The 21,438-nt window shown below is 42.7% G+C and overlaps 1 protein-coding gene across 3 annotated transcripts in view; it reads right to left on the reverse strand.

Annotated features, from left to right (window-relative positions):
* Window positions 1-21,438, reverse strand: part of LOC139471183 (endothelin-converting enzyme homolog) — a 108,853-nt gene that overhangs the window by 77,751 nt on the left and 9,664 nt on the right. The window lies entirely within an intron of this gene.

Raw genomic sequence — 21,438 nt, forward strand, 5'->3', positions numbered from 1 at the left:
GTCTGCTTCATGCTTGCATCCACTGGCCAATGTATAAACCATTCACAATGGGCATACACTGCTAATAATATCTTGTCATCTTTGAATCTCCATGGCACTGGTTAATGGTTACCTAATTCCTTCCTCGTATTACAAATACTTTGATGGTGGTGGTTTTCTGCGTCATATTTTCAGGTGGCTTTGTACTTCTTACATAATTATTTCAATGCATCTTCTGTTCGAAATATCAGAAATATTTTTACACACCTGATCTTACAGTTCTTGTATAGGGTACAACTTTAAAACATTTTCAGAAATAACTTGAATCATCCCAAGTGGTGAGTTTGTAGGGTATTACGCCGCTTTTAGCAATATTACAGCTACATAAAGGCAGGGGTCAGTAGACAATCAATTCTCCTTTTCTGCTAGGCTAAAGTTCAAAGATAACTTAAAAGGTCATTAAAAATACAAAATACATAATTACTCATTAACAGAGCTACAGATAAGCAGCATATTTGCGTAAAAGACCCCCCCCCCCCCCAAAATACTCAAAACCCAATTACTTTCAATTAACTTGTGTTTAAAAACGCATGCATTAAATGAAAAATTCAAATGTATAAAAACAGCTCATGTAAATTCCCAATGAAGCTTTTTCAGCATGCGTACAAAGGAGCTAATTTCCAAAACACAATTACAAGCTCATTTACTTTCCGGGTCAAGACTATTTATTTACAACAGATATATACATCTAAAACATTATTTTTATTTTTTAAAGTCTTAAAATGTTCACTAATTTCGGGAGCTTTGCGTTAACAAATGTAATTAACTATAAACTATTTTATTTACACTGACACTAGGAAATATAACCATACTTTCCATCATGACCTTGTACATGATCTATAAGGCAAGAGGGAAGAACCTGGAGTAATTACTTGGGCATCTAGCTTTTCGTCTTCGAAGCTACACATGTGTGTGAGGTCCTTAAGTAGATCATACACTCCACCTACATCTATCAGCTTCGTTAGAGTGAGGGGGACATGGGTACCCTCGTCTCAGGAGATGAGGTCCCTGAGCAGAGTTCCTTCCCTTTATACATACAGGCAGTACAGATGGTAGGGGAGGTTTGGCTTGTCTGGTCTGTAAAGATGGTAGGGAGCCCCTTGTGGAGCCTCGACTAAAACAGGCAGTACAGATGGTAGAGGAGGTTTGGCTCTTGGAGGTTTGGCTTGTGGAGGTTTGGCTTGTGGAGGTTTGGCTCTTGGAGGTTTGGCTTGTGGAGGTTTGGCTTGTGGAGGTTTGGCTAGGGGAGGTTTGGCTTGTGGAGGTTTGGCTCTTGGAGGTTTGGCTTGTGGAGGTTTGGCTTGTGGAGGTTTGGCTAGGGGAGGTTTGGCTTGTGGAGGTTTGGCTTGTGGAGGTTTGGCTAGGGGAGGTTTGGCTTGTGGAGGTTTGGCTCTTGGAGGTTTGGCTTGTGGAGGTTTGGCTAGGGGAGGTTTGGCTTGTGGAGGTTTGGCTTGTGGAGGTTTGGCTTGTGGAGGTTTGGCTAGGAGAGGTTTGGCTAGGGGAGGTTTGGCTTGTGGAGGTTTGGCTTGTGGAGGTTTGGCTAGGGGAGGTTTGGCTTGTGGAGGTTTGGCTTGTGGAGGTTTGGCTAGGGGAGGTTTGGCTTATCTGGTCTGTAAAGATGGTAGGGAGCCCCTTGTGGAGCCTCGACTAAAACAGGCAGTACAGAGGGTGGGGAGCCCCTTGTGGAGCCTCAGTTTAAATAGAAAGTACAGATGGTAGGGGCCCATTGTGGAGCCTCGGTTTATTTGAGTAAAGATGGTTCGAATGCCACTTGTGGAGCCACGTTTTATATCGCCACTACACTCCAGATGTAAGGGCCCCTTGTGGAGGTTTGGTCTATACAGACAGTCCAGTTGGTAGTGGGACATTGTGGAGGTTTGGTCTATACAGACAGTCCAGTTGGTAGTGGGACATTGTGGAGGTTTGGTCTATACAGACAGTCCAGTTGGTAGTGGGACATTGTGGAGGTTTGGTCTATACAGACAGTCCAGATGGTAGAGGAACATTGTGGAGGTTTGGTCTATACAGACAGTCCAGTTGGTAGTGGGACATTGTGGAGGTTTGGTCTATACAGACAGTCCAGTTGGTAGTGGGACATTGTGGAGGTTTGGTCTATACAGACAGTCCAGTTGGTAGTGGGACATTGTGGAGGTTTGGTCTATACAGACAGTCCAGATGGTAGAGGAACATTGTGGAGGTTTGGTCTATACAGACAGTCCAGTTGGTAGTGGGACATTGTGGAGGTTTGGTCTATACAGACAGTCCAGATGGTAGAGGAACATTGTGGAGGTTTGGTTGATACAGACAGTCCAGATGGTAGAGGAACATTGTGGAGGTTTGGTCTATATAGGCAGTCCAGATGGTTAGTGGGACATTGTGGAGGTTTGGTTATATATAGACAGTCCAGATGGTAGAGGAACATTGTGGAGGTTTGGTCTATACAGACAGTCCAGTTGGTAGTGGGACATTGTGGAGGTTTGGTCTATACAGACAGTCCAGATGGTAGAGGAACATTGTGGAGGTTTGGTCTATACAGACAGTCCAGATGGTAGAGAAACATTGTGGAGGTTTGGTCTATATGGACAGTCCAGATGGTAGAGAAACATTGTGGAGGTTTGGTCTATACAGACAGTCCAGATGGTAGAGAAACATTGTGGAGGTTTGGTCTATATAGACAGTCCAGATGGTAGAGGAACATTGTGGAGGTTTGGTCGATACAGACAGTCCAGATGGTAGAGGAACATTGTGGAGGTTTGGTCTATATGGACAGTCCAGATGGTTAGTGGGACATTGTGGAGGTTTGGTCTATACAGACAGTCCAGATGGTAGAGGAACATTGTGGAGGTTTGGTCTATACAGACAGTCCAGATGGTAGAGAAACATTGTGGAGGTTTGGTCTATATGGACAGTCCAGATGGTAGAGAAACATTGTGGAGGTTTGGTCTATACAGACAGTCCAGATGGTAGAGGAACATTGTGGAGGTTTGGTCTATACAGACAGTCCAGTTGGTAGTGGGACATTGTGGAGGTTTGGTCTATACAGACAGTCCAGTTGGTAGTGGGACATTGTGGAGGTTTGGTCTATATAGACAGTCCAGATGGTAGTGGGACATTGTGGAGGTTTGGTCTATATAGACAGTTCAGATGGTAGAGGAACATTGTGGAGGTTTGGTCTATATAGACAGTCCAGATGGTAGAGGAACATTGTGGAGGTTTGGTCTATATGGACAGTCCAGATGGTAGAGGGACATTGTGGAGGTTTGGTCTATATAGACAGTCCAGATGGTAGAGGAACATTGTGGAGGTTTGGTCTATATAGACAGTCCAGATGGTAGAGGAACATTGTGGAAGTTTGGTCTATATAGGCAGTCCAGATGGTAGAGGAACATCGTGGAGGTTTGGTCTATATGGACAGTCCAGATGGTAGAGGGACATTGTGGAGGTTTGGTCTATACAGACAGTCCAGATGGTAGAGGGACATTGTGGAGGTTTGGTCTATACAGACAGTCCAGATGGTAGAGGAACATTGTGGAGGTTTGGTCTATACAGACAGTCCAGTTGGTAGAGGAACATTGTGGAGGTTTGGTCTATACAGACAGTCCAGTTGGTAGTGGGACATTGTGGAGGTTTGGTCTATACAGACAGTCCAGTTGGTAGTGGGACATTGTGGAGGTTTGGTCTATACAGACAGTCCAGATGGTAGAGGAACATTGTGGAGGTTTGGTCTATACAGACAGTCCAGTTGGTAGTGGAACATTGTGGAGGTTTGGTCTATACAGACAGTCCAGATGGTAGAGGAACATTGTGGAGGTTTGGTTGATACAGACAGTCCAGATGGTAGAGGAACATCGTGGAGGTTTGGTCTATATAGGCAGTCCAGATGGTAGAGGAACATTGTGGAGGTTTGGTTGATACAGACAGTCCAGATGGTAGAGGAACATTGTGGAGGTTTGGTCTATATAGACAGTCCAGATGGTAGAGGAACATTGTGGAGGTTTGGTTGATACAGACAGTCCAGATGGTAGAGGAACATTGTGGAGGTTTGGTCTATATAGACAGTCCAGATGGTAGAGGAACATTGTGGAGGTTTGGTCTATACAGGCAGTCCAGATGGTAGAGGAACATAGTGGAGGTTTGGTCTATATGGACAGTCCAGATGGTAGAGGAACATAGTGGAGGTTTGGTCTATACAGACAGTCCAGATGGTAGAGAAACATTGTGGAGGTTTGGTCTATACAGACAGTCCAGTTGGTAGTGGGACATTGTGGAGGTTTGGTCTATACAGACAGTCCAGATGGTAGAGGAACATTGTGGAGGTTTGGTCTATATGGACAGTCCAGATGGTAGAGGAACATAGTGGAGGTTTGGTCTATACAGACAGTCCAGATGGTAGAGGAACATTGTGGAGGTTTGGTCTATACAGACAGTCCAGATGGTAGAGGAACATTGTGGAGGTTTGGTCTATACAGACAGTCCAGTTGGTAGTGGGACATTGTGGAGGTTTGGTCTATACAGACAGTCCAGTTGGTAGTGGGACATTGTGGAGGTTTGGTCTATATAGACAGTCCAGATGGTAGAGGAACATTGTGGAGGTTTGGTCTATATGGACAGTCCAGATGGTAGAGAAACATTGTGGAGGTTTGGTCTATATGGACAGTCCAGATGGTAGAGGAACATTGTGGAGGTTTGGTCTATATGGACAGTCCAGATGGTAGAGAAACATTGTGGAGGTTTGGTCTATACAGGCAGTCCAGATGGTAGAGGAACATTGTGGAGGTTTGGTCTATACAGACAGTCCAGATGGTAGAGGAACATTGTGGAGGTTTGGTCTATACAGACAGTCCAGATGGTAGAGGAACATTGTGGAAGTTTGGTCTATATGGACAGTCCAGATGGTTAGTGGGACATTGTGGAGGTTTGGTCTATACTGACAGTCCAGTTGGTAGAGGAACATTGTGGAGGTTTGGTCTACATAGGCAGTCTAGATGGTAGAGGAACATTGTGGAGCCTTGTTTTATGTACATATTGGAGATGGTTGGGAGCCCCTTGTGGAGCCTCAGGTTTTCTTGTCAAGTGGACCAGCCTGAGTGGAAATGTAATTTAATACATTTCCTTACCAATTCCTAGTGAGTTAATGGTGACATCCTACCAAAATTAATATGGAGAACTTGCATTTTTATGTTTTGCCAACTGGTAAAAGAAAAGGTACAACCACATTGTTTGCTGTTGTTTTTTGTGAGTGAGTGAGTGAGTGATAGTTTTACACAGCAAACAGCACTATTGAAGATTCATCACAGCAGCATGTAAATATACAGAAAAAACAGAGGCTGATAGCAGAGAAATCATCTATGTTGTTCGGGTACAATGACCCCAGTCATCGGGGTACAATGACACTTGACATTGGAGTACAATGACCATGACATCGGGGTACAATGACCATGACATCGGGGTACAATGACCATGACATCGGGGTACAATGACCCATGACATCTGAGTACGATGACCATGACATCGGGGTACAATGACACATGACATCGGGGTACAATGACCATGACATCAGGGTATAATGACACATGACATCGGGATACAATGACCATGACATCGGGGTACAATGACCATGACATCAGGGTATAATGACACATGACATCGGGATACAATGACCCATGACATCTGAATACGATGACCCATGACATCTGAGTACAATGACACATGACATCAGGGTATAATGTCACTTGACATCGGGCTACAATGACCCATGACATCTGAGTACGATGACCATGACATCTAGGTAAAACGACACAAATGGGACTAAAAATGTTAGTTTCTACCACAGCTATTCTGTTCCACAATTCTCACAGGACACACCAATGGAGCTTTTTAAAGACAGGATCATTTAACATTGATAAGCATGGGAAACTGTGGACTTATTCTGTTCCACAACTCTCACAGGGACACACGTACCGAGACATCGACACTGAAATTGGCACCTGGCTCCTGTGACGAGCATGGGGACCTACTGACCTATCACAGAGTTAGAATTTGGCACTAGACCTGTCGTCCTTGCCAAACTGCCCAATAGTTAAGGTATCATAAGGACAAGAATAAATTTGTCACTTTTTAAGGGTTTTGCTATATATCATTGTAAGGACTAGTGGACTAAAACTGTTTGTTTGTATCGCTGCTATTCTGTTCCAGAATTCTCACAGGGACTACCAAATGAGGCTGGAGTGAGTGAGTGAGTGAGATTTTATGCCGCTTATAGCAATATTCCAGCAATATCACGGCCGGGGACACAAGAAATGGGCTTCACACATTGTACCCATGTTGGGAATTGAACCCGGGTCTTCAGCGTGACGAGCTAACACTTTAACAACTAGGCTACCCGACCGCCCATTGAGACTGGCACTGACAGGATCATTTTACATGAACAAGCATGGGGAACTGAGCACCCATTCTGTTCCACAATTCTAACATAACAAACAAATGGAGACTGACACTGACTGCCGCCGACAGGCTGCTGTGACAAGCCCCTCAGATACTGGGAAACTTTGCTGTTCTAGAACTCTCACAGGGACATACAAAAGAGATTGGCACTGACAGGATCTAATGACCAGAAGACAATGCAGATATATTCTGCTCCAGAATTCTTACAGGACAAACAAATAGAGATTGGCGCTGACAGCTCTTGTGACAAGCTTGAGTATTCTCATAGGGACACACAAATAGAGATCAGCGACAGTTGTTTTGATGACCTATATAGATATATTTGTCCTCTGCAATGACCCAGAGATGTGTAAATGTTCTGTCTGACATGGCTGATCCTCTACCGGAAATTAGCACTTAAGTTGTCTTCTGACAAGAATAAAACAAAATGAAACCAAAGACAAGCAATGTGTTTTACACACTATGCAATGGTCTCCGCCATCCTGCACTTTCTGTTCTTGTCACTATTGAGGTAAGCCTGGATTTGAAGATTTCATGTGCTTCATCTCCAGATTTAGCAACTTGTGCTTCATATTGTCTTCCTCGTCGATATTTGATGTCCGCAGGTGGATTCGTTCCCAGATGGAGTCATTCTGCTTGTCAATGGTCGGTCCGTAAGTCTTGAAAAGTTTTCGTGACAACACAGAATTCCAAGGGACATGATGAGTGGGTGAGTGAGTATGGTTTTACGCCGCTTTTAGAAATATTCGATCCCCGGCCGTGCCATACCAAAAGATGTTAAAAGATCTAATGTGTTACCCTTCCTGGCGCTCTGTATTAAGGGGCTAAAACAAGGACTTGTTGACTTGTCAATATACTGTGTCTGAGTGGGGTATTCATGTTAAACTGTGTCACGGTACCTGACAATGAGCTAGCACTGTAAAATCGGCACTAACACAACTACCGTATATTGCTGTGTATAAGGCGAATTTTTCGTACCTATAATGAGGGGGTTAAGAAGGGGGGTCGACTTATACACGGAATCGAAGATCTCACGTTTTTTTTCAGGCGTTTTACTTTCAGCTTCCACTGACGATGTCAACCGGCGTTCGATAGCCAACCCAGCATTTGACAATCAAACTTTGCATTTCATCCTAAATAACTGTTCAAATAACTATTTCCATACATTAACATGATTTGTATCTGTTTTCCTTGAATAAGGTTTGATAATTTCTGCAAATAAAGTTGAAATGACCTCGCCTCGATCCAGCTGACACTGTAAAACAATCAACATCCTTGAGTAGAGAGCCGGAAGTACCGGTAAGCATTTGCATATTGCACGTGTGACCTAGACACATGCACTTGTGGATGCACGTTGCTATATAAGTGCAGTAATCTTGGACGCCCTGTCTGGCCCAGACACAATTATTCATGAAGCTGGGATAGCCACCATTGTAAAAGGAATTGAAGTGCATGCTTCAATCTGATTGGTTGAAAAACATTAAAAAAGGATTGAATCCAAGAATTATTGCCGACATTTCGCTGTGTATGAATACTTTTCAAGATAAGTATCCTTATCATGGAGATTTAAAGCACCTTATTTAAATATTATGTTTGATCAACATTTATCAAAACCACTTAATTTGACCTTCCACCATCCCATGCATACTGCTAACCAGGTGAGTTCAGTTGTTATTGCGATGTCGTCCATTTTATCTTGGCGACACTACATTCCAGGGTGATGTCATAGCATTGCAAAGTGACATCATATCAACAACTGTGAAAGCTTTTTGAGCAGCCCACTTAGGAACATGACTGACAACGTGTGTATTTTACATAAATAAACAAATGTCTTCTGATTTGCAAATTTATTGAGTATTCTATGTTTGCAAATTTATATTTAAATCTCTGGCAAATGCTGTCATTCAAAAAGAAATTTTCACGCTTCAAACAACAACAACACTCACTCATTCTAAGTCAACCAACCCTCGAAATAAATCTGCACTCGCTCTTGTTTGAAGATTGTTATCAGAAAAGGCCTATTATGAAATCTCAATACAAAAACAGTCTAAAGGCTTCGAGCATTGGAACGTCTAACACCCGTTGGACACATCATAAAAAAAATATAATGAATCACATTTAATTCTAGACATGTCCCGACACTTCTCATCGACCCACCACCAGTCTCGCTTCAATTTATTACCCTAAACCCTTACAGACATTGTAAAAGGTCTTGAGAATCTCCTAATTCTTTGTTTTAATTCTCTTGCAAACACGTCGCCTACTAGACTAGCATACTACAATGTGGTAAATGCTGCAGGTTGTGAACGCAGCAGTATGCTTGGCACAGGAGCAAATGAGATCGCAGACGACTTAGATCCCCAACACTATGGAATCGGCCAATACGGAGCTATTGATTTTCCTCAGAGGAGTGACGTGAACTATCTTACTGTCATTCCCATTTGACGGAGCTGTCGACTTCAATTTCCAATATGGTACCTATGCAACATTGGAAAAGCTATCTTAAGAGCATCGGACCTATCTAAGATTCTGGCAAGTCTTTCAAACACACATGTTAAACAATGTAAAACATATTTACCCAATGATTTTCTGTTTTTGGACACTGTTTTCAAGTTGATGTGTCAGCTTAAATTTCATTATATTTTAAAGGATTTAGAATCAACTAAACTACAGCTTTTTTTCCTAATATTTGAAAGTTTGTCATAATGTCCTAAATTTGATCACTGTCCTTCAATATTTAGAAGGCCAGTACAATTTAATTATTTCTATACATAGTTCTGCCATGAAAAAGTTGAAGGCAGGAAAGAATTTCAAAAAGAAAGAAAAGAAATTCAAAGACAAAAAAAGGGAATGACTTAATATTTTAGTGAGTGAGTGAGTATGGTTCTACGCCGCTTTTAGCAATATTCCAGCAATATCACGGCGGGGGACACCAGAAATGGGCTTCACACATTGTACCCATGTCGGGTAGGAAAAGGTAACCTTGTGATTTCAGAAGACATGTGCTTCATTCACATAACATAATGAGTGAGAAACAGTGCTATGGTTGTCACAATGGTTGTCACAAGTGATGACAGTGCTATGGTTGTCACAAGTGATGACAGTGCTATGGTTGTCACAAGTGATGACAGTGCTATGGTTGTCACAAGTGATGACAGTGCTATGGTTGTCACAAGTGATGAAAGAGCTATGGTTGTCACAAGTGATCCCAGAGCTATGGTTGTCACAAGTAATCACAGTGCTATGGTTGTCACAAGTGATGACAGTGCTATGGTTGTCACAAGTGATCCCAGTGCTATGGTTGTCACAAGTGATCCCAGTGCTATGGTTGTCACAAGTGATGACAGTGATATGGTTGTCACAAGTGATGACAGTGCTATGGTTGTCACAAGTGATGACAGTGCTATGGTTGTCACTATGGTTGTCACAAGTAATCACAGTGCTATGGTTGTCACAAGTGATCCCAGTGCTATGGTTGTCACAAGTGATGACAGTGCTATGGTTGTCACAAGCGAAGACAGTACTATGGTTGTCACAAGTGATGACAGTGCTATGGTTGTCACAAGTGATGACAGTGCTATGGTTCTCACAAGTGATGACAATGCTATGGTTGTCACAAGTGATCCCAGTGCTAAGGTTGTCACAAGTGATGACAGTGCTATGGTTGTAACAAGTGATCCCAGTGTTATGGTTGTCACAAGTGATGACAGTGCTATGGTTGTCACAAGTGATGACAATGCTATGGTTGTCACAAGTGATCCCAGTGCTATGGTTGTTACAAGTGATGACAATGCTATGGTTGTCACAAGTGATGACAGTGCTATGGTTGTCACAAGTGATCCCAGTGTTATGGTTGTCACAAGTGATCCCAGTGTTATGGTTGTCACAAGTGATGACAGCGCTATGGTTGTCACAAATGATGACAGTGCTATGGTTGTCACAAGTGATGACAGTGCTATGGTTGTCACAAGTGATCCCAGTGTTATGGTTGTCACAAGTGATCCCAGTGTTATGGTTGTCACAAGTGATCCCAGTGCTATGGTTGTCACAAGTGATCCCAGTGTTATGGTTGTCACAAGTGATGACAGTGCTATGGTTGTCACAAGTTATCCCAGTGTTATGGTTGTCACAAGTGATGACAGTGCTATGGTTGTCACAAGTGATCCCAGTGTTATGGTTGTCACAAGTGATGACAGTGCTATGGTTGTCACAAGTGATCCCAGTGCTATGGTTGTCACAAGTGATGACAGTGCTATGGCTGTCACAAGTGATCCCAGTGTTATGGTTGTCACAAGTGATCCCAGTGCTATGGTTGTCACAAGTGATCCCAGTGCTATGGTTGTCACAAGTGATCCCAGTGCTATGGTTGTCACAAGTGATCCCAGTGCTATGGTTGTCACAAGTGATCCCAGTGCTATGGTTGTCACAAGTGATCCCAGTGCTATGGTTGTCACAAGTTATCCCAGTGCTATGGTTGTCACAAGTGATCCCAGTGCTATGGTTGTCACAAGTGATCCCAGTGCTATGGTTGTCACAAATGATCCCAGTGCTATGGTTGTCACAAGTTATCCCAGTGCTATGGTTGTCACAAGTAATCGCAGAGCACTATTCTGCCCTGAAATATTCCTGTGGGAGGTCAAACGCTGAGATTTAACATGATACCAACACTTCACATGCTACTTATTCCACAAATTATATTCGCCTGAAAGGCATAAACTAGGTTAATGAGTTAATAATCGAGAACTGTCCAGTAACACCATTGCTGCCAAACGACTGGCGGTCCGCCAGTGGGTTGGTGGGTGAGTGAGTGAGTGAGTGAATGGCTTTGGGTGGGTGGATGGGTGAGTGAGTGAGTGAGTGAGTGAGTGAGTGAGTGAGTGAGTGAGTGAGTGAGTGAGTAAGTGAGTGAGTGAGTACAGTTTAAAACTTCTTTCAGCCATCTTCTAGCAATATCAGATAGAATCTATAATTTTCATGACATGAACCATCTCAATAGTTCTAATTTTTTGCATCCCCCAGGACACACACTTTACATTAGTTGCATCCATTGTCAAGTTGCATTGAATGAATATTGCTTTACACCACTTTTAGCAATATTACAGCACTATCATAGCAAGGACATCACAAATGGGCTTCAACCATTGTACCTATGCTTGGAATCGAACCTGATCTTTGGCGTGACGAGCGAACGCTTTAACCACTAGGCTACCCCTCACAAAGAGAACCATAGCACGGTTACTGAAGACACAGAAATGGTTAGTACTGAAGCAATTTTTTGTTTAAGCCTCAAGGATATAATACTTGGCAAACGCTGCCACATTTCCAGAACTCATGTGAGACAAGACAACAAATAATAGTATTAAATTTCCGGGTGTAAGTTAACCTGGTCTTTTGGTTAGGCCTAAGATGACCTGACGATGTCACTTTTTTTCTCCTTATTTTACAAATTCATTTGCATGATTCACCAACACAAATGTTTTTCCCCCAAACAGCACAATCTTTGTATTGTGGAGGAAATACATAGTCGTTGTCTCTGGTAGTAGAGCGCCCTTTCTCAGTTATTCATAAAAGTTAAGTAGAGTGATGTCAAAAGCGCATTTGACAGGCGCCAAAGGCCTTATTATAAATCTCCCATCCACCCACACACTGCATTGCACATCATGTGAAGTCTGCACTTCATCTTTGGGAAAACAGGTTTAAGTTACCTTGTCGTGTTAAAACAAGAGTCATCAGAAAGATGACATATCCCCCCGGCAGCTGTCTGTAAAGTAACCACTAGAAAATGTGCAATTCTGTATGTAATGAGTCAACAGTTGAATGTTCTTTAAGAAGCATACATTGTTTACCCACTGAATGGTTTTCGAATTCTGGCCCGGAAACGAACCCCATCCCCAATTGAGTCTATGTCCAACTTCATTCCATAAAATTGAAAAAAATAAAAATTAGAAAAATCCCAAAATATCTAAAGGCACCACTTCAGTATGTGCCTGATAGATTTGCCAAGTTTCTATCAAATACACTGAATGGTTTTCGAATTCTGCCCCGGAAACGAACCCCATCCCCAATTGAGTCTATGTCCAACTTCATTCCATAAAAATTGAAAAAAATAAAAATCAGAAAAATACCAAAATATCTAAAAGGCACCACTTCAGTATGTGCCTGATAGATTTGCCAAGTTTCTATCAAATACACTGAATGGTTTTTGAATTCTGCCCCGGAAACGAACCCCATCCCCAATTGTGTCTATGTCCAACTTCATTCCATAAAAATTGAAAAAAATAAAAATTAGAAAAATCCCGAAATATCTAAAGGCACCACTTCAGTATGTGCCTGATAGATTTGCCAAGTTTCTATCAAATACACTGAATGGTTTTTCAATTCTGTTCCGGAAACGAACCCCATCCCCAATTGAATCTATGTCCAACTTCATTCCATAAAAATTGAAAAAAATAAAAATTAGAAAAATCCCAAAATATCAAAAGGCACCACTTCAGTATGTGCCTGATAGATTTGCCAAGTCTCGATCAAATACACTGAATGTTATTTTAATTCTGCCCCGGAAAAGGAAATGATTACGGACGGACGGACGGACAGACAGACGGACAGACGGATGGACAGACAGACTTGGTGATCGCTATATCCCCCTGCATTATATGCTGGGGGGATAAAAATTAGAAAAATACAAAAGCCTTATAGAGCTTGCTGAAAATGATGCAGGTGTCATAGCAACTGATTTACGACATCCATTGTCTGAAGAACATTTAATTGCAAAGCCTCATTACCCTGGAGCTATGGCATCTATATGCCTTGAAACACTTAATTGCTGTTATTTATAAGATGCTAATCCTAATTGTTAATCCCCATCTTTGTGTACATCGACCGTCTGCCATCCTGCTGATGAATAACTGTTTACATTTATATTTATTACTAAATGTCAGGTGACCTTGGCTATATAAGCCTTGGTTGAGAGAGATTGAGGAAAAAGAAGAAAGAAAGGTCATACCCTTAGCCTAGCTAGTGTTAGGCTGGGTGCTCCGGGGCACCTAGACAACAACCACTACCACTATTTGCTGACCAGGCACACAGTGTCTTTTGTATGTATATATCTACATGTATAAAGTAAAACTGTATATACCGCAAGCCATCATCTCCAAGATGCCACTTCCTACCGGAACTCCCGGAAGCAAAGGCAGTCGTCCTATCAGACTCGCTAAGTGCACTTCAGGCCATCAGTGGGAGAAACTCAAACTCCAGGCCAAACACAGTCAACAATATTCTATACGAATATACAAAACTATCGGACCAAGGGCAACAGGTGGAGCTGTGTTGGATCCCCTCTCACATAGATATTCATGGAAATGAAAAAGCAGACTCACTGGCGAAGCTAGCTCTAGACAAAGCGGATATACAGCCTATTCCCTTTAGTAAACTAGAGATAAAAAGCAAAATCAAAGCCTCCATAGCAAAAAGATGGCAAGCCCAATGGGACGCAAGTAAGATCGGCAGATGGCTATACAAAATTCAACCCAAGGTCCAACAAAAGCCAAACTCATACTCAAATGAAAGTAAAATTGAAACTGCTATCTCACGCCTCAGACTTGGTCACAAAAAGCACTATGACAAGGTTTGCTCATCTTGCAATCAGGCTGAAACCATTGACCACCTGTTACTAGAATGTCAAGACCATGCCCCAGCCCGGGCTAGGTTAAAACAAGAATTGCAGTTAGATCCGCTATCTGTCATAGATCTCCTAAAGCCAAGAGATGCAATAGCGAAGGCCAAACTAACTCTATTTCTGAGAGATGGACAGCTGCTCGAACGTATATAAACAGAGCAGCCAAGGATAAAAATGAAAGCATATCAATATAAGAAAATAGAAATCATATCAATGCAAAAACAGAAATTATGTGAACACCGAAATCACAATAGATATGTGAACCCTTCTCACACACAGGAGTCCCAAAGAGGGACAGGTCAGCCGAAATTGCCTAGGCAGAAGGCGACCTCTTAAACACCTAATGCAACAACAGATTGAGGAAAAAGAAGAAAGAAAGGTCATACCCTTAGCCTAGCTAGGGTTAGGCTGGGTGCTCCGGGGCACCTAGACAACAACCACTACCACTATTTGCTGACCAGGCACATAGTGTCTTTTGTATGTATATATCTACATGTATAAAGTAAAACTGTATATACCGCAAGCCATCATCTCCAAGATGCCACTTCCTACTGAGAACCATACGTCAGCCCCTTGCATATACGAGTATGCAAATTATTCATTAATCAACATCATATCAGACCACACACGTTGTTACAGGACCAGAGACTAATAATACAACATTACTACAGGAAAAAAGATTAAGATAAATGAAGCAGTTTTTATGAAATACCTTTCAATCTGATTACACATAGACAGCTTTATCTTGAGGCCTAGTGGGCTCTAACTAATGCTGCTCCAAAACTTTGCAGCTAATCGAGGTAAGAAATAATCAAATTGTAAAGGCACTTGAGTTAGAGTCCCGAGCCACATTCCTTTTAAGTCTGGCCTTTATTTCCACGTCACAGATTGTTAGAACAGAGTGAGTTGGGTCACAGTGTCATTATGGTAGGTCAGTCTTTGGGGGAGGATGGTTCAAGGTCACACAAAGAAACCACTCAATTAGGCCTGGGACGTGTCAAATTTACTACCCGGGTACCTGCCCCCCCATTTCCCTACCCTACCCGGGTACCCTCTGTCGGTCTCAGGAGATGTCTCAAAATGTCCGATTGGGAACTTTTTTAGCATAGCCCTGGCAAAACATATTTAGATACATGTATTAAACAATCTGGTCATGCATACACTGAAGTTGACTTAAGTTATATCTTTATTCAACCATATGAAAAATAAGAAGGAATGGGTGCATAGTCAGAAAGAAAAGCGAACATTAATGACTTGTAGTGTAACCATAGAGTTCCAGATAATTTTAGTCATTTGACAATATATCACGTGACTAACCACAAGTCCGGGTAATCCTGTAGATACCCGGGTCCTACTCAGTACCCACCTGACCCGGGTCCTACTCAGTACCCACCTGACCCGGGTCCTACTCAGTACCAGCCTGACCCGGGTCCTACTCAGTACCCACCTGACCCAGGTCCTACTCAGTACCAGCCTGACCCGGGTCCTACTCAGTACCCACCTGACCCGGGTCCTACTCAGTACCCACCTGACCCGGGTCCTACTCAGTACCAGCCTGACCCGGGTCCTACTCAGTACCCACCTGACCCAGGTCCTACTCAGTACCAGCCTGACCCGGGTCCTACTCAGTACCCACCTGACCCGGGTCCTACTCAGTACCCACCTGACCCGGGTCCTACTCAGTACCAGCCTGACCCGGGTCCTACTCAGTACCAGCCTGACCCGGGTCCTACTCAGTACCCACCTGACCCAGGTCCTACTCAGTACCCACCTGACCCGGGTCCTACTCAGTACCAGCCTGACCCGGGTCCTACTCAGTACCCACCTGACCCGGGTCCTACTCAGTACCCACCTGACCCGGGTCCTACTCAGTACCAGCCTGACCCGGGTCCTACTCAGTACCAGCCTGACCCGGGTCCTACTCAGTACCCACCTGACCCGGGTACCTGAGTTACCCGTCCAAGCCCTAATTGAGTGGTCATGCAAGCTTGGCTCTAACAACCAGTAATGTTTTAAGCTTGTGCCATACAGACTATTTGTTTTATGTTATACACTTGCCAAATACCTCTGAAATGTTTCTGTAATTCAAAAATGTAAGTTTGCAAAGAAAGAGATGTTTTTCTCAAACACAACAATATATGGTATTGTCATGTTCATGATATTAATCACTGGATTTTTGTCTGGTCCAAACCCGATTATTCACAGACTGCCATCATATAGCTGGAATATTGCTGAGTGCGGCGTTAAACAACAAATCAACATACCTCATTGTTCTCAGTAGAATATCTCTATAATTATGCAAAACAACATGTAAAGTGCACTGAAAGGCTTGCATGAGGCAAATCTGCTCTGATTTCAGAATAAACATGTTTGTTTACAAACAAGAGAAACTTTTGGTCTTGTGATATGCAAATTAGGCTGTGTCAGTGGTGTAATGCTACATCATGACTGGAATATGCGTATTTCATGAATACGTAAACAATACATTGTACCAGCATCTTGTTTCATTCTATTTACGAACTTTAATTCATATATTGATGTAGCACATTGCTTCTGAATTCAATATTTAGAATTATACAATATTGTGATACACTCTCAACCTCCAATACCCATCCCTACAGAAACATGATCAGGGCGATCCTTTGATACAAAACCTGTAACAGTACACACATTTGGACAACAGTGCACAGTGAATTGCAGCGTCTAAGACTGGGCTGGGACAATACACCAACTGTGCGATCCCATATGTATCACGATACCTTGCTCACGATCCCATACGTATCACGATCCCATACGTATCACAATACCTTGCTCACGATCCCATACGTATCACGACACCTTGCTCACTATCCCATAAGTATCCCATTCCGATACGTATCACGATACCTTGCTCACGATCCCATACGTATCACGATACTTGGAAGTTCTCTTATCTGTGGGGCGTAAGCCATCTCTATCATAGACAGGATGGCCAAATACCTAGCACACAGTTGGCAGTGTCAAATATGGCGCAAAGGATAAAATATTTACATTTTCACTACTCATTTTCACTAGCAATTAGTGTGGGGTGAAACATTTATTAAAGGATACATTTAAGGTAAGAATCGATGCCTTTTACTTAGTGTGCAACTGTGATCGATACTTGTATCGAGAATTAAAAATCGCAATCCACCGATGCATTGGAGTATGGTACCACTACTAGTTTTAGACGTCTCGGCCAGAAATGGTCCCTGGTACAAGACTCCAAACAGCAGACGCTGTTCTAAGTGCAATCACTGATCTTACATGTGACATAACCCACAGTTATATAAATTAATCTATACACACAGGGACATATGTCTGTTCTAGTGATTAGTTCACTCAGAAATTAGTTACCCGATTAGATGCAATATGCGCCCGGGGCGCTCTCAAAATTAGAAATAGGGGGCTCTTATTAGAATATAATTTTGTCGAGACAAAAACAGAGTTGAAAAATTGTAAATTTCGTAGTTTATGCTGACAGCCTGAAATGATACAAAAGAAAAGTATGTACGTATCATACACGACAGATATATTTTCCCGAATTTAATTGCCCATAATTAAGGGTGCATATAACACACGAGTGAATATTATACAGGAATCAATAAATCTTGTGTGCATTGATCAATTGGAAGGGTCGCTATCTGGGATTGTTCACTAGCAAATATATTAGCAAATATTGCCATGGGCCTATTAGAGCGGGGCGCTTATTACGTCGAATACAGTAATTGGACAATTTCACTGGGTAATGGTATTGATTAACAAAGTTTAGCACATTGTTATCTCGTAATGTCATCGTTTAACGATTATCCTTAACAGGTCAGAGAATTGATTGATATAATAAGTACGGTATCTGGTGAATGAGGCAAGCAGCATGATATGCCACAAGATATGTGTCCTCATTATCTTGTACTTGTGTCAATCACTCTCCATGCTGCTGCTGATTTTTGTTGTCTAGACCAGACATTCCACTGACTTGTATTACAAGCAACATTCCACGCCATCAGGGTACAAGTCTGACCATCGATCGAGATGCTTCTTGCTTGGGACCTATTCTAACCAGGAATCCCCACAGGGAGGCAAATATAGGTTGCTGGTGACCTACTCTGACCAGGAATCCCCACAAGGAGACAAGTATAGGTTGATGGAGACCTATTCTAATCTGGAATCCCCACAGGGAGACAAGTATAGGTTGATGGAGACCTATTCTAACCCGGAATCCCCACAGGGAGACAAGCATAGGTTGCTGGTGACCTATTCTAACCCGGAATCCCCACAGGGAAACAAGCATAGGTTGCTGGTGACCTATTCTAACCCGGAATCCCAACAGAGAGACAAGCATAGGTTGCTGGGGACCTATTCTAACCCGGAATCCCCACAGGGAGACAAGTATAGGTTGCTTGGGACCTATTCTAATCTGGAATCCCCACAGGGAGACAAGTATAGGTTGATGGAGACCTATTCTAACCTGGAATCCCCACAGGGAGACAAGTATAGGTTGCTGAAGACCTATTCTAACCAGGAATCCCAACAGGGAGACAAGTATAGGTTGCTGGTGACCTATTCTAACCCGGAATCCCCACTGAGAAACAAGTATAGGTTGCTGAAGACCTATTCTAAACAGGAATCCCCACAGGGAGACAAGTATAGGTTGATGGAGACCTATTCTAAACAGGAATCCCCACAGGGAGACAAGTATAGGTTGATGGAGACCTATTCTAAACAGGAATCCCCACAGGGAGATAAGTATAGGTTGATGGAGACCTATTCTAAACAGGAATCCCCACAGGGAGACAAGTATAGGTTGATGGAGACCTATTCTAAACAGGAATCCCCACAGGGAGACAAGTATAGGTTGCTGAAGACCTATTCTAACCCGGAATCCCCACTGAGAGACAAGTATAGGTTGATGGAGACCTATTCTAACCCGGAATCCCCGCAGGGAGACAAACATCGGTTGATGGAGACCTATTCTAATCTGGAATCCCAACAGGGAGACAAGTATAGGTTGCTGGTGACCTATTCTAACCTAGAATCCCCACAGGGAGACAAGTATAGAATGCTGGTGACCTATTCTAACCTGGAATCCCCACAAGGAGACAAGCATAGGTTGATGGAGACCTATTCTAACCATCTCAACCTAACAACAATCTCAACCACCCACACCACTCACCCAAAACCCATCCACCTTCACTCACCCACCTTGCCCATCGTGTTTACAGTAACAACCATCACAACCACCCATACCACTCACCCAAAACCCACCCACCTTGCCCATCGTGTTTACAGTAATCCTCACCCTGATACTCGACTCTCCCCAGAACCCCAACATCAGCATGGTACAAGAGGTAATTACATTACCTTCCAGCTCCCCCCCAGCTTTGGACACCTCCAATGAAGGCTATTCTTAGGATGCTTTTTTCATGCAGACATGCTACGTTCTCGGGAGAAAAACAAGTTTTTGCCTTTCACTAAGGATACACAAAAGGTCATCAACAATCCAGGCTCATCTCTGCCAGCTGACCTATGTCACGACTTCGCCCCACGGCAGAGGTACAAAATAGTATCCTTAATGCATTCCGGGCAGAGAATGTAAACAGCTTGTCTGACCATGTTGAAAAATTCAGGCTCAGAGTCAAAAGCTGTTAGGATCAATGCCACAAAAAAAAATGTAGGCTATGTTGAGTGAGTGAGTGAGTGAGTGAGTGAGTGAGTGAGTGAGTGGGTAGGTGAGTGAGTGAGTGAGTGAGTGAGTGAGTGAGTGAGTGAGTGAGTTGGTAGGTGGGTGAGTGAGTGAGTGAGTGAGTGAGTGGTGAGTGAGTGAGTGAGTGAGTGAGTGAGTGAGTGAGTGAGTGGGTGAGTGGGTGGGTGGGTGAGTGAGTGAGTGAGTGAGTGAGTGAGTGAGTGAGTGAGTGAGTGAGTGAGTCTGTTTTTTTTCCACCAAAATAATATTCTAATAAGAGCCCCCATTTCTTATTTTGAGAGAGCGCCCTGGGCCCTTACGTCGAATACGGTAAAAAGACACAGCACATAATTGAAAATATAAGGGTATACAAGGCTTTACCTCCACTTACAAAAGTGAGGGTCTAGGGGACCCCCAATAATGAATTTTAAGTGTCCTCCAGGCAGTATGATGGTCCTGTAAAGTAATGAAATGGTATAGTGTACTGTACATTTAGATAATTACTTTAGAGCCTGGAATGAATCAGTGATCATGTGGACAGTGGTCATGATTGAAGTAACAGACACCCATAACTGCTCTTGGTGCGCTGTAGGTACAATGAATATTACTGTGCATCCCGAGGGACGCAGTACATATTCTTTTCTGGGTCGATCTCTACATTTGTGCATATGGGACGCATATTTGTGTGTTGTGTAAAACCCTGGTGTATATATGTGATGCTGTCATGTAAAGACTCGCAGGTACACAAGCTGAAAAAACACATTGGGTAATTACGCTAAGTGTCATTAGACAATTGGGTTTTGATATTATCATGCGTATTTGTATGCAAGCAACTCAAAGTTAACTGGGTTATTGTGATTAAGTGTGTATAAATTACACAAATTCACATGTGAACACATAATCTAATGTGCTACCCAGGAGGGAATTAAACCCAGTTTTGTCTTGACATGTGAACACATTCTCTACTGTGCTACCCAGGAGGGAATAAAACCCAGTTTTGTCTTGACATGTGAACACATTTTCTACTGTGCTACCCAAGAGGGAAATAAACCCAGTTTTGTCTTCACATGTGAACATGTCTCAGCGATATCTCAACAATGTCTCAGTAATATATCAACAATGTCTCCAAAATAACCCAGTTCTCAACAATGTCTCAGCAATATCTCAACAATGTCTCAGTAATATATCAACAAGTTCCGAAATAACCCAGTTCTCAACAATGTCTCAGCAATATCTCAACAATGTCTCAGTAATATATCAACAAGTTCCGAAATAACCCAGTTCTCAACAATGTCTCAGCAATATCTCAACAATGTCTCAGTAATATATCAACAAGTTCCGAAATAACCCAGTTCTCAACAATGTCTCAGCAATATCTCAACAATGTCTCAGTAATATATCAACAAGTTCCGAAATAACCCAGTTCTCAACAATGTCTCAGCAATATCTCAGCAATGTCTCAGCAATATATCAACAATGTCTCAGCAATATATCAACAATGTCTCAGCACTATCTGAACAATGTCTCAGCACTATCTCAGCAGTTACTCAGCAATATCTCACCAATATTTCAGCAGTAT

This window comes from Haliotis cracherodii, unplaced genomic scaffold, assembly GCF_022045235.1.
Source record: "Haliotis cracherodii isolate W230 unplaced genomic scaffold, xgHalCrac1.p SCAF_22, whole genome shotgun sequence".
NCBI lineage: Eukaryota > Metazoa > Mollusca > Gastropoda > Lepetellida > Haliotidae > Haliotis > Haliotis cracherodii.